This window comes from Furipterus horrens, unplaced genomic scaffold (assembly GCF_987537825.1).
Source record: "Furipterus horrens unplaced genomic scaffold, mFurHor1.1.pri manual_scaffold_7, whole genome shotgun sequence".
Lineage (NCBI taxonomy): Eukaryota > Metazoa > Chordata > Mammalia > Chiroptera > Furipteridae > Furipterus > Furipterus horrens.
In genome coordinates this window covers 29,198,783-29,209,573 of record NW_028327177.1, presented here as the reverse complement: position 1 = coordinate 29,209,573, position 10,791 = coordinate 29,198,783, and the positions used below count along the sequence as shown (strand labels likewise).

General features: G+C 40.2%; 1 pseudogene; it reads right to left on the bottom strand.

The window, feature by feature from the left end:
* Positions 1–881: 881 nt before the first annotated feature.
* Positions 882–1,430, bottom strand: LOC150004194 (cytochrome c oxidase subunit 6B1 pseudogene; annotated as a pseudogene).
* Between the last annotated feature and the right edge of the window lie 9,361 nt (positions 1,431–10,791).

Below are 10,791 nucleotides of genomic sequence, written 5' to 3'. Positions count from 1 at the left end.
GAAATGGGATTACAACTGTGCCAGCCTCACAGTGTTGTTAAGAAAATAAGTGAACAATGCATGGCAGAGCTAGCATACAGCAAGTGGTCAATATATGCTGCTGCTGCAGTTTGTGCCCTGCCTTTTACTGACAGGAAGCAGGGTAGTGTGATGGCTAGAAACATAGGCTAAAGTGTAAGACTGCCTGGGTGTGTAATCCCATCTCCACTGTTAACCATTGGCAGGTTATTTAACTGCTCTGGGCCTCAGTTTTCTCACCTCTAAAATGGGGATGATTATAACAGTGACTACTTCTCTGGGTTGTTAAAAGACTAAGTGGGATAATCCATGGAAAACACTTAGCACAAAAGACCCTATACACCATGGGTATTCATGAATTTATGAGCTCCTTTATTATTCCATTATTATTCTCACCTGTCACCTTTAAAGAGAAAGTAGCTTCCATCTGAGCTTTGCACAATATGTTACAAACCAACACATTGGCACAAGCATCCTGGTACGAGTCATTCAATCATTGGCACCATACCCTTATTCATATGACTTTGAAAGACACTACTAATTAGTCCCGATTCCAGTGGAGAAAAGAAGTAAAGTGGCTTTCTCCAAATGACTTAGCTTGTGCTCTTCCCCAGACAGAGAGTGTCACCAAAGAGAGGTCGTGGATTTCTGAAGCCTTGATGTAATCTTTACTTAAACCTTATCAACACTGCAAAACATTTTTGATGATTTGTATCTTCCCCACCTGCCAGCTTCTCACAGCTTGTCTAGGGAATGAGGACATACACTTAGGTAAATGAAATAATATTTTTTTTCATATAATCATTCACTTTATTGTCTAGCACAGAGCTGGTCAAATTTTGATAAAATTAAAATTAAAAAAAAAAAAAAGACACCCACTCTCTGAAGCCCCTCTTACTGGTCTAGGTATTATTCCCAACCGAGCTCCTTGACCAATCATCCAGCTCTTTGCACATACAGTCTTACGCTTTCCCAACAAGTATTTATTATTAGTTAAGCCATGATTCAGGATCCTAGGGTGGGATGTACCCAGGTCCCCCTTCACCTCCCTGGGAGAAAGATGGAAGACAGAGGACAAGTGGGGTGCAGCCAGTTCAGATCTTCCCAGAAAACGTGCCTTCTGCCCGGCGGTCATCCCAGGTGGACACCCAGGATATGGGGCAAATGGACTTGTACACACGCCGGTACCATTCGCACACGGAGACATCACCCCCTTTAGCATCATTGCCTTCTCACAGCAGCGGAAGTCCAGGTGGTTCTGCCAACAATTCCTGGTCTGGTTCCGGTTGGGGAAGCGGCTATCAAAAGGGGCAGTCTTGTAGTTCTTGATTTTGGTCTTGATGTCTTCTGCCATGTTGCTAACTCCCAAAGATGCCCCTGCAGTAGCACACAGCTCAATGTGACCCTCAGCAAAGACTAAATGAAATAATTTTAATAAAATGATTCTGCCTCTTTTGCTTTTTGGTATAAATAAAATTATTTTCCAGAATCCTCTAACAGTGGACACAGGCCTCCACACAGAAACTCAAATCTCATCTGAGAATTTGTCCATTACAAGTTTTCAGCAACTACAAAAACTTAAAGAACTGTGGGTAGAAAAAGACTGAACATATAGCTGGCAGTCAGGCTGGCTCTAAGCCATGCTTGTCTTCGAGACCCTCTATTCCCTATTATCTCTCCCCCAGCACCTTTCAGAAGCCTCCTCCCCCCAAACACTCCAACCTCTGGCAGATAGACACTCGTACTTCATATTCTCAATATCGGGATCCATGGCAGGGAACCTGGACCTGTTCCTCTTCTCTCCCTTCATCAAAACTCACCCCTGTAAGTGCTACATCACCAGGTCCCTACTCTCTTCTATCAAAAATGAATCAGAACCTATTTTACACTAAGGCAGTAGAGGCATCTGCTTATGTAATACCATTTAAAGCACTGCCTAACATGTTCTCTGCCCCCTACACTAAAATTTTTCCCCTTATATTTTCTACAACACCTGTAATACCATCATTTGGGTTTTTGCTGCTTTGGATTCAATCTTTACTGTTTTCATGAGTCCTCCGTTGAATTACAATAGCCCCTTGCTTAGAATAACATATAAAGTCTTAATAAGGAGTAGTGGGTTCATAAAGAATGGACCAGAAGTCAGAGAAGATGTAACAGAAAAGTAGGGAAGGAGAAATATGAGGTGGGAGCCCCCTCCAAAAAAACAGAATTATCTTCTGAAGGGCAGGCGCCTTGTGGTACAGGCTTCCCCTGCTAGGTTAGTGTTCTAGGAGCCCATCTGTACTAGTGCAACAGCTGGTATTGTTGCAAGAGGCTGCGTTCAGCTTTAATGAATTTTTTTGAAGACTCTTTCAATGCATTAGCCCATTTCATGACGGGTGATTTACCAGCACACTTGCCCACACCACACTGAGTGGTCAGCAGTTTTTGACCAAAAATAGCATGGACCCCATGCCCCACCCTCCCTACTCACCCAATGTTGCCCCAAGCCCCTTTTTTTGTTTGTTTGTTTCCCCAGATGAAAAAAGTCCTCACAGGGAAATGTTTTGCCGATGTGGAAGAGGTGAAACAAAAAAAAAGAGCAGAAGCACTAAAAATATCAAAATTGACAAGCTCAAAAACTGTCTTGAGCAGTGGAAAAAATGTCTTGATGGTGCATTGCATCAGATGGAGAGTACTTTGAAGGTGACTGGACTTTAAACATGTAGGATTAATACATAATTTTTAATAAATAAATTCTGTTCTCGGGAGGGGGTCCCCCGCATAGGTCTAAAACGCACGGGATCATTTTCTATGGAAAGAATAGAGAAAGCATTTAAGCAAACAAGGATGACATAGAGGCCCGGGGTTGCAGGGAAAGCGCCAGAAGGAAAGGCAAGTGAGGAACAATTAGGGGTCGGTCTCACCCGCTCACCGTGGTGGATCACAAGTGGAATGACAGTTGAATAAAGTAATCCTCGTTTCATTGTGTTATCTGGCTGTGTTACTTCCCACTGTCTTTCACCCATCAGTTTCCCCTTCTCTTGCTCCGCTCAGTGAACTTTTCCCTCAAACCACTCAAAATGTGCACTTTACTTTAAAAATGGCGTTAATATGGGAGTCAGGTACTGTAGTAAGATAGCAAGGGGTGCATTTTGGTGCAGTGATGGGGACCTCTCAATGAGACACTGACATCACTACATTGTTGTGGCAGCTTGTTTCATTCTGCACAAACCTGGGTTGGTTGGTTGGTTTTATTCTGCTTGTGTGATATAGTGGCTAATAATTAATTAACTCCTTTACTCATTTATCAAATATGTACAGTAGTCCCTCTCTATATCGTGGTTCACTTATCACGGCCTCACTGTATCATGGGATTTTTTAAAATATTATATTTAATTATTTATCGTGGATTTTTCGCTATATCGTGGGATTTTGTGGTACCGTATACATATGATGTTAAAGTTACATAGGTTTAAGAGTATAGAATATGTTTAAGAACATAAGTAGTGTTTATAAAGGTATGGAAAAGGTTAATAAGGGAGTGGAAAAGGATAGTAAGGGACTGGAAACAGTTTATAAGTGTGTGGGAAGGGTTTATAAAGCCTTAAAAGATATATAAATACTAAAATAAATGTAAGGTTCCTACTTCACAGATTTTCACCTATCGCGGGGGCGGGGAGCGGTCTAGAACACAATACCCGTGATAAGTGAGGGAATACTGTATGGAGTAACCACTATACGCCAAGCACTGTAATACTCTGGAGATTCAAAAAGAAAGCCATATTGCTGACTACAGGAATCTCGTGTGCTGGTAAACCCACTCTCCAAAAACTCATAACCCTAAGTTTGCAGCATTTGCCAAATTCTGATGTAAATATTTCCCCTATGGTCAATATCAAGCTATCCACAGATTAACAACTGGCACGCCACACGACTGAACGTGATACTAGCGGGCTCCAGTACAACCACTGGACCACACAGTTGACAGAGAAGGACAAGACTATCAGAATATAGAGGCAGCACAGAGCACAATGGAACCACAAAAGTTAAGAGACAAATTCTCCCTGGAGAAGGTCAAGGGAAACAGAAAATAAAAATCATAAACTTCAGTCATTGGGGGAGAGTTTAGTTTTTTTCAATACCCTACTAGTCCAACCGTAAGCTCACTAACAACAGAGAATGTGCTGTCTTTTTTTACTGTACCTTTCTTATAATGTCTTTTCAGTGAACTTCCAAGTGCATGACATACATATACAGTACAGCTGTTCACTTGAGATTTCAAAAGAGAGGGGATTAATATAAGTAGCTTGCTCCTTTTTCCTGATGGTTTTCAGATTTTACAAAATGAAACTCTGTCATTGTTAAGAGCACCCTGAAAACTCATTTTATTATTTTGACTTCAGTTTTAATTAACTGTGCATATGGCTGCTCACTCATTAGGGTCATATGGCCCAGCTGGGGATGGATCTTCTCGGCATCTGGACTGAGTTAGCATGCGCCTTTGGGATTTGGTTCTGTGACAAGAGGTTGTGAAGGAGAAATTCGGGAAAGATTACAAACTCAGGTGCCAAAAGCAATTGCATTGGCTCCTCCAAAATGAGACCACAAGAGCAAACAGCTATAAAGAAATGTTCTGAAGTAACAAATCAAACTCATTCTGCAGCAGAGGTTGACCAAGAACCAGTCAAGCCCACTGGAGGCCTGGACAAGGGTTAAAGTGTCTACAGGTTTGAAGACTTGGCGATTTTCAGAATAAGAATTCAATGACATGCCACTGAATAGTAGAGAATGCCCAGTAACCTGGAAAATACCACTCCACAAAGAGGCAAGTCACCCTGACAACTACTGTTTGTGCTACCACTAAGTTTCATCTTTTTAATGCAAACTTCAGAAAAACACTTAGTGGAAAACAGGTGTGTAACCCTGGTAGACCACATGGATTACTGCCTTCCAGAAAAGAGACTTCCTTTCTGGAAAGTGTATGTTTCCATGAACTCATTTAAAATTGTATCTTGGAGTTGTGCTCAGCAATCCCAAAGACAAGAAGCTTGTTCATGTTAGCTGGGAAAAAAAGAATCCACCAATCTATTTTTGATATTATGTAAACAAACCGACTGTTGCTTTACTAAATTTTCAGCTGGCTGCTAAACCACCTGAAATGAAGACACCACTCGAGAACATACATAAGAAGTGTGAAAAAGGAAAACACTTAAAAGTAACTCACAAAAGCTTCTAGCATCCTGAAGTATTAATTATAAAAAGCCAATTACTACCATGGTCTGCTGCATGGGCAACAGCAGACCCTCCATATCACCCTGCCCAGGCTCTGTAGCTTCAGCGTCATCACAAGATGTCGATTCAACACGGGAGGAGACAGATACCGTGTCACTCCCGAGTCGGACTGCACAGCCATTCTCGGCGGTGCAGATAGACTCTTAAGAAGCTACACCATCGTCTCTCGAGACAGACGGCTGCCGACGAATTACTACCAAGTTTTCTTTGATTCCTTTATGGAGGTGAGTGATTCTTCAATGGCTACCAACCTCAGCCTTTCCCCCCATTTCAATAAAAACCTTTGTGTTGACTCTCTTAAATTCATATTTTTACAGCATAAATACATCATCAGATTGCTCCAGGGGCCATGCAGACATTTTCTTGGTAGCATAAGTACAGTGATAAAAAATATCTAATTTACTATATGTTGAGCATGAAAGTTACTAGTCTAGAGAGCCCCTAAAACACCAAAATATTTTTGAAATTGTTAGCATTTACACTACTAAGCAACAATATTAATAGTGAGTATTAAATCATTTATTATTTGGATTCTAGCTGCTTCAAAAAGTATTTGAAGTGGTTTAGAAGACAGACACATATACTTTCAATCATTAAAATTAAAAGCATATAGTTGAGGGAAGAAATGCTATTATACCAGAAATCCAAGCTAAGAAGAGTCACTAGCATGGAATCCCAAATTTTGCTTTAAATTTTTCTAGAGGGAAATAGAAAATTTGGGAATTATATAATTCCCACTCATTTCAATAGAAGCAATTTTTCCCTTGGCACTAAAAACTAAGAAAACATTATTGCATGGATTTTTATATAAAGAATATTAAACAGCATAATAGGTAACTTATAAAGCAGTTTTAAAGATGCAATCATGATCTTCATGTGAATATTTCTTATATTAAACCTGAAGGGTAGGAAAGCAAACCTTAATTCTATAAAGGAATTTCTGCTGAGAAGTAAACTAATGTAGCCCAGATATGTGGTTTGCTTGATGCTGTAATATGATGCAGAGATAGAACCTGAAAAATCCAGACCATTAGATGATCAGAAATTCAGCTTTGAGAGACAACTCAAAACTGAGCTCTCTTGAATGCATCTATACGTAGTTCTGTTGATGCTTGAAGTCAGATGCTCTTTGGTTATGAAAATCAAAGAACAGCACAGTGGCTCTCAGTCATGGTATCTGCCCTGCCCACAGCCTTTGTAGAACACCTTTGCTGCAGGAGATATACCATGTGTATCTGGTCAAAGCTAACTGGGCCAAGGCACTCCACTGACTTAAGGGCCAATAAGCTGTAGGCTGATTAGAAGCTTATGACCTGGGTTGGCTTGAAAAAAATTAAATTGTCCCCTTTAATGCTCTCCCTTCATCATTTAAGCCATGAAATACTGAGATCAGGGCAGTTAACTGTGGCAATAGCAGTTGAAAAATCATCATATGGATCTTTTATGTCTTTCATGAATCAAGCCAAGACTCATGTTGCCCCATGCATGAAACAAAGATTTTTTTTTTTTAATGGAAAGCCAAGAGAAGCAGAAGACATGAGACAGAGAAGTGCAAGTATACGGAAATAAAGATGAAAAAACTGAGCAAAGAAGATCAAGGAGCAGGTTTGCAGAGGAAGGCTAACCCACATCAATTTTGAAGATCTAAAATTGGGATTCTTCCACCTGTGTCTAGTTCATGGGTCCTTCTCTTTCCTGTCTGGTTCTCGAACTTTTTCCTGGTGTCCTTAAAATAAAAGGTGAATTACCTGAGGCTATATTCTAAGTCACACTCTCTGCACCCAAATAGGGTAAATTAAAATATGTTACTTTACCTGTGGAAAGAAACTTTCACCTCTGCAACACATTACTGACAGGGGTTCATTGAGCCAGAGAAAATTGTACTCAAACAGCATCTTCTTAGTGGTCTGGACAAACTGAAATCAACTAGCCCTCAGATTTTGCCAAAAAGTACAAAACAAACCACTTTGACCTGAGAGAAATATAGAAAAGAAAATATTACCAGTGTTCTGTCTTTGTGTGTGTGTGTGTGTGTGTGTGTGTGTGTGTATTCAGGGATAGAGAAAGGCAGGGGATACTAGTATATTGCCATTGAATATCTTATTTTAAGCAGCATTGGCTCCTAGCCAGGGCCAGTTGAGATGGTTAGCTGCAGGTGGGTTAGTCCTAGGTAACCCAAGACATTTGGATTTGGTAGAACTAATGGAAGAAAAGAGATTATAAAGTTTATTAAAGACATATTTACTGGGAACAGACAGCCTGGATTTGAATTTGGCTCCCAAATTTGCTAGATATAGAACTTGGAACTCATCCCTGTGCATGGTTCCCTCATCTGTAAACTGGGGTCATTATAGTACCTTCCTCATGAAGTGGCTGTGAGTTTTAAATGAAATGCTCTATGGACCACACTGAGCACAGTGCCTGACACATAGTAGTCACTCAATAAATGTGAGTGCTTATTACTATCCCTTCTTTGAGGACCTTGTTTCAGTTATTGCAGCCACTTGATTTTCAGACACTGTACTCAGAAGTTACCTTTGGGAAAGTTCTAAAGGAATAGAATCAAAAATAAAACATACTTAAGGAAGGTGGTTATATTGCTATGGTTACATGAGCATATTTGGGGATTAAATGCATAATTTTGAAGAATTAAAGTTCCAAGAGGATGGTTGAGGATGAAGAAGCCATTTTATGATAGCAAAGATTCAAAGGTCTGGCATCTCGTAGGAAAATACTTATTTTAAAAATAAAAACTAAAACGAATTTTAAAACATCTTCTGTCCTTTTATTATTTCCACACTCACTTTTTTATTAAGGATTCTTATAAGCTTGCTTCAGTAGAACTTCTTTTAGTTCCAAAAATAAAGTCCCCAGTCTGAACACCTTATGGCTGACCTATCTGTGTCCAAAGTTAACCCTTAGCCACAGACTTCTGACTGCATGTATCTGCCTCTCTGTGCCAGCAGGCTTTTTTAGAGTCAAAGGGCTGCCTGTTTCATGGGGCAGGACAGAAGTGCTGGAAGGAAATACCTCTGGGAGCAGCCTTCAGCCGAAGCCCCTGGGAGTCAGTGTATAAGTACCCCAGCTCCCCAACTCTTCAGATAGAATACGTCAAAGGCAACTGTTTATCCCACATCTCAAGAGTTTCCCTGCAGAATTAAGCCCCAGTCACCCACAATGGTGACTGGCTTTGTTTTTCAGTATAACTTTTCCACATTTCACCACCTCTCAAATAAACTACTTGCCCTTGAACCTTTTTCTCAAGAAAGATCTGTCTCTGGAGACCCAAAATGAAGGCGGAATCTCTCTGCAGAAATCTTTTTCTTATTAAGCAATCTAAAGTGTTCAAAAGAAGCAGTGAAAACTTCCACTCCACTTTCTGCAGTGATTTTTTTTCCTTCTTCCCCATAAATTTGCCAAACTACAGAGACAGTGTCTGTCGAGGCCCCTGAGCCGAGGAATTGGGAAACCTCCAGCGGGTCTGTGATGAAAAACACCAGTGCACCTCTGCAAAAGAGCAGCCTCACTTTTTCATGGGTACTGTGCTGGGAGACAGAGACAAAACTCAGTGGTTGCTTTTCATCTTCCCTCTCCAGTACAAAGTGGCCATGTCTCCTTTGCCGAGGTATCTATCGGTTTTCCCATGGTGAAAACTGCCAGGCAATTAGGTTCTTGCTCTCTCCAAATTTCAGCAGAGGCACAGAAGTTTTATTTTTAACTGTGCAGAAAGGCATTGCCATGGCAACATAATGAACTCCAAGAGCAATCTAATTGATTGATGATGTTGTGGTAAAGGAGGATTGACATGAAAGACAGTGAAAAAAAATCGCACAGCTTTATTACCTTGAGCTGAGTTTATAGATCTTGGTTATTAGGCATTAATAGTATGTGATATTTGTTTATCCTCATGCAAAAGGAAACATAATGATAAAGAAAGAAACTAGTGAATTGACAGGGAAGTGAGCTAGTCTCTGAATTTAAGAGACACATGGTCAATGCAGCTGAAAGAATGGGGTATTTGGTAGGCAGGCTGGGCTTAGCAGAGCATTCAGAAGCCCCACCCACTAGGCAGTGACTGGGAACATTCTGCTACTCCCTGCTTCGAGTGCATTTCACTTTCCACCATCTTCTTTCAATTCATCTTCCTCTTTGTAATGGGAATAATATAATTGAAAAATCCAGTTTCTTTCCTACAGCCCAGACACTGTTCTTGCCACAGGGAAGGTTAAGGAGGGTGCAGCTGGGAAGAAGGAGGAGGTGTCCCAGAAGCAGCTTCCATCGGGCAGAAACACGATGGAGAAGGCCAGTCTGGTAGTGCAGGGAGAAAGTTCTAGAACAGCAATTTGCAAAGTGGTCCAGATCCTCCTGTGGGTCCTTCAGATCTTTTCAGGGGGATCCATGATCAAAATTATACTCATGAGCCTACTAAGACATTGTTTGCCTTTTTAACTCTCTTTCAAGAAAGTACAGTGGAGTTTTCCACAGGCTCCACAACATATGATACCACAATGGTGTGAATGCCAGCGCCTGTATCTTCTTTTAGATACATGTTTAAATAGGTGTTGTCTTCTCTGGGGTCAGATATTAAGGGGATTTGAAAAAATATATAAAACTACTTTTCTTACTAATTTTTTGTTTGCTTGTATCTTCAATTAGATACATGCTTAACAACACAAACAAAAGAACTAAATAGAACAAAGAGCAGTATAGCAGTCAATGGGGGGAGGGGGGAGGGAGAGAAGGAGGATAAGTAAGGGAAGGGTTTAGTCAAAGAACGTGTATAAATGACTCATGGACATGGACAACGGGGAGGGATATGATTGCGGGAGAGGGGGTGGGCTGGGTGGGGGAGAGAAATGGGGGAAAATGGGACAACTGTAATTGAAAAACCAAAAAAAATAAATAAGTAAATAAATACATGCTTAAATAGGCACTGTCTTCTCTGGGGTCAGATATTAAGGGGATTTGAAAAAATATATAAAACTTTTCTTACTAATTTTTTGTTTTGGAAAATACAATCATTCTTCATTTTTCAATGTTATTTATACTGATATATAATGAGCTTATTACTGTTATTTTTAAATGTATTAATAAATATTTTTGAATTTTGCTCAAATTTTTAATATAGTAAATATCAATAGAAAAAGGTCTTTAGGGGCCTTAATTTTTCAGAATATAAAAAATATATATTTAGGGGCCTTAAGTTTTCAGAATATAAAAGGGCCTTAAGATGAAATATTTTGAGAACTAGTCAGAAGAGATGAAACAAAGATAAATACATTACTAAGCCCCCTGAGAAAGAACTCCAAACCTCACCTCTGCCCCACTTTGGACCTCAACCCGAGGTGAATTGGAAGGAATTAAGGAACATCCTACCTTTCTGGGTGAAGCTGTAGGGGCAGTTGGGAGCCTTTGGGAGAAGCCACACATTCATTTTGGCAACACCAATTGAAGCTGTTACTCAAAGCAATGAGTTGTTTTTTCTTCGTTGGTTGG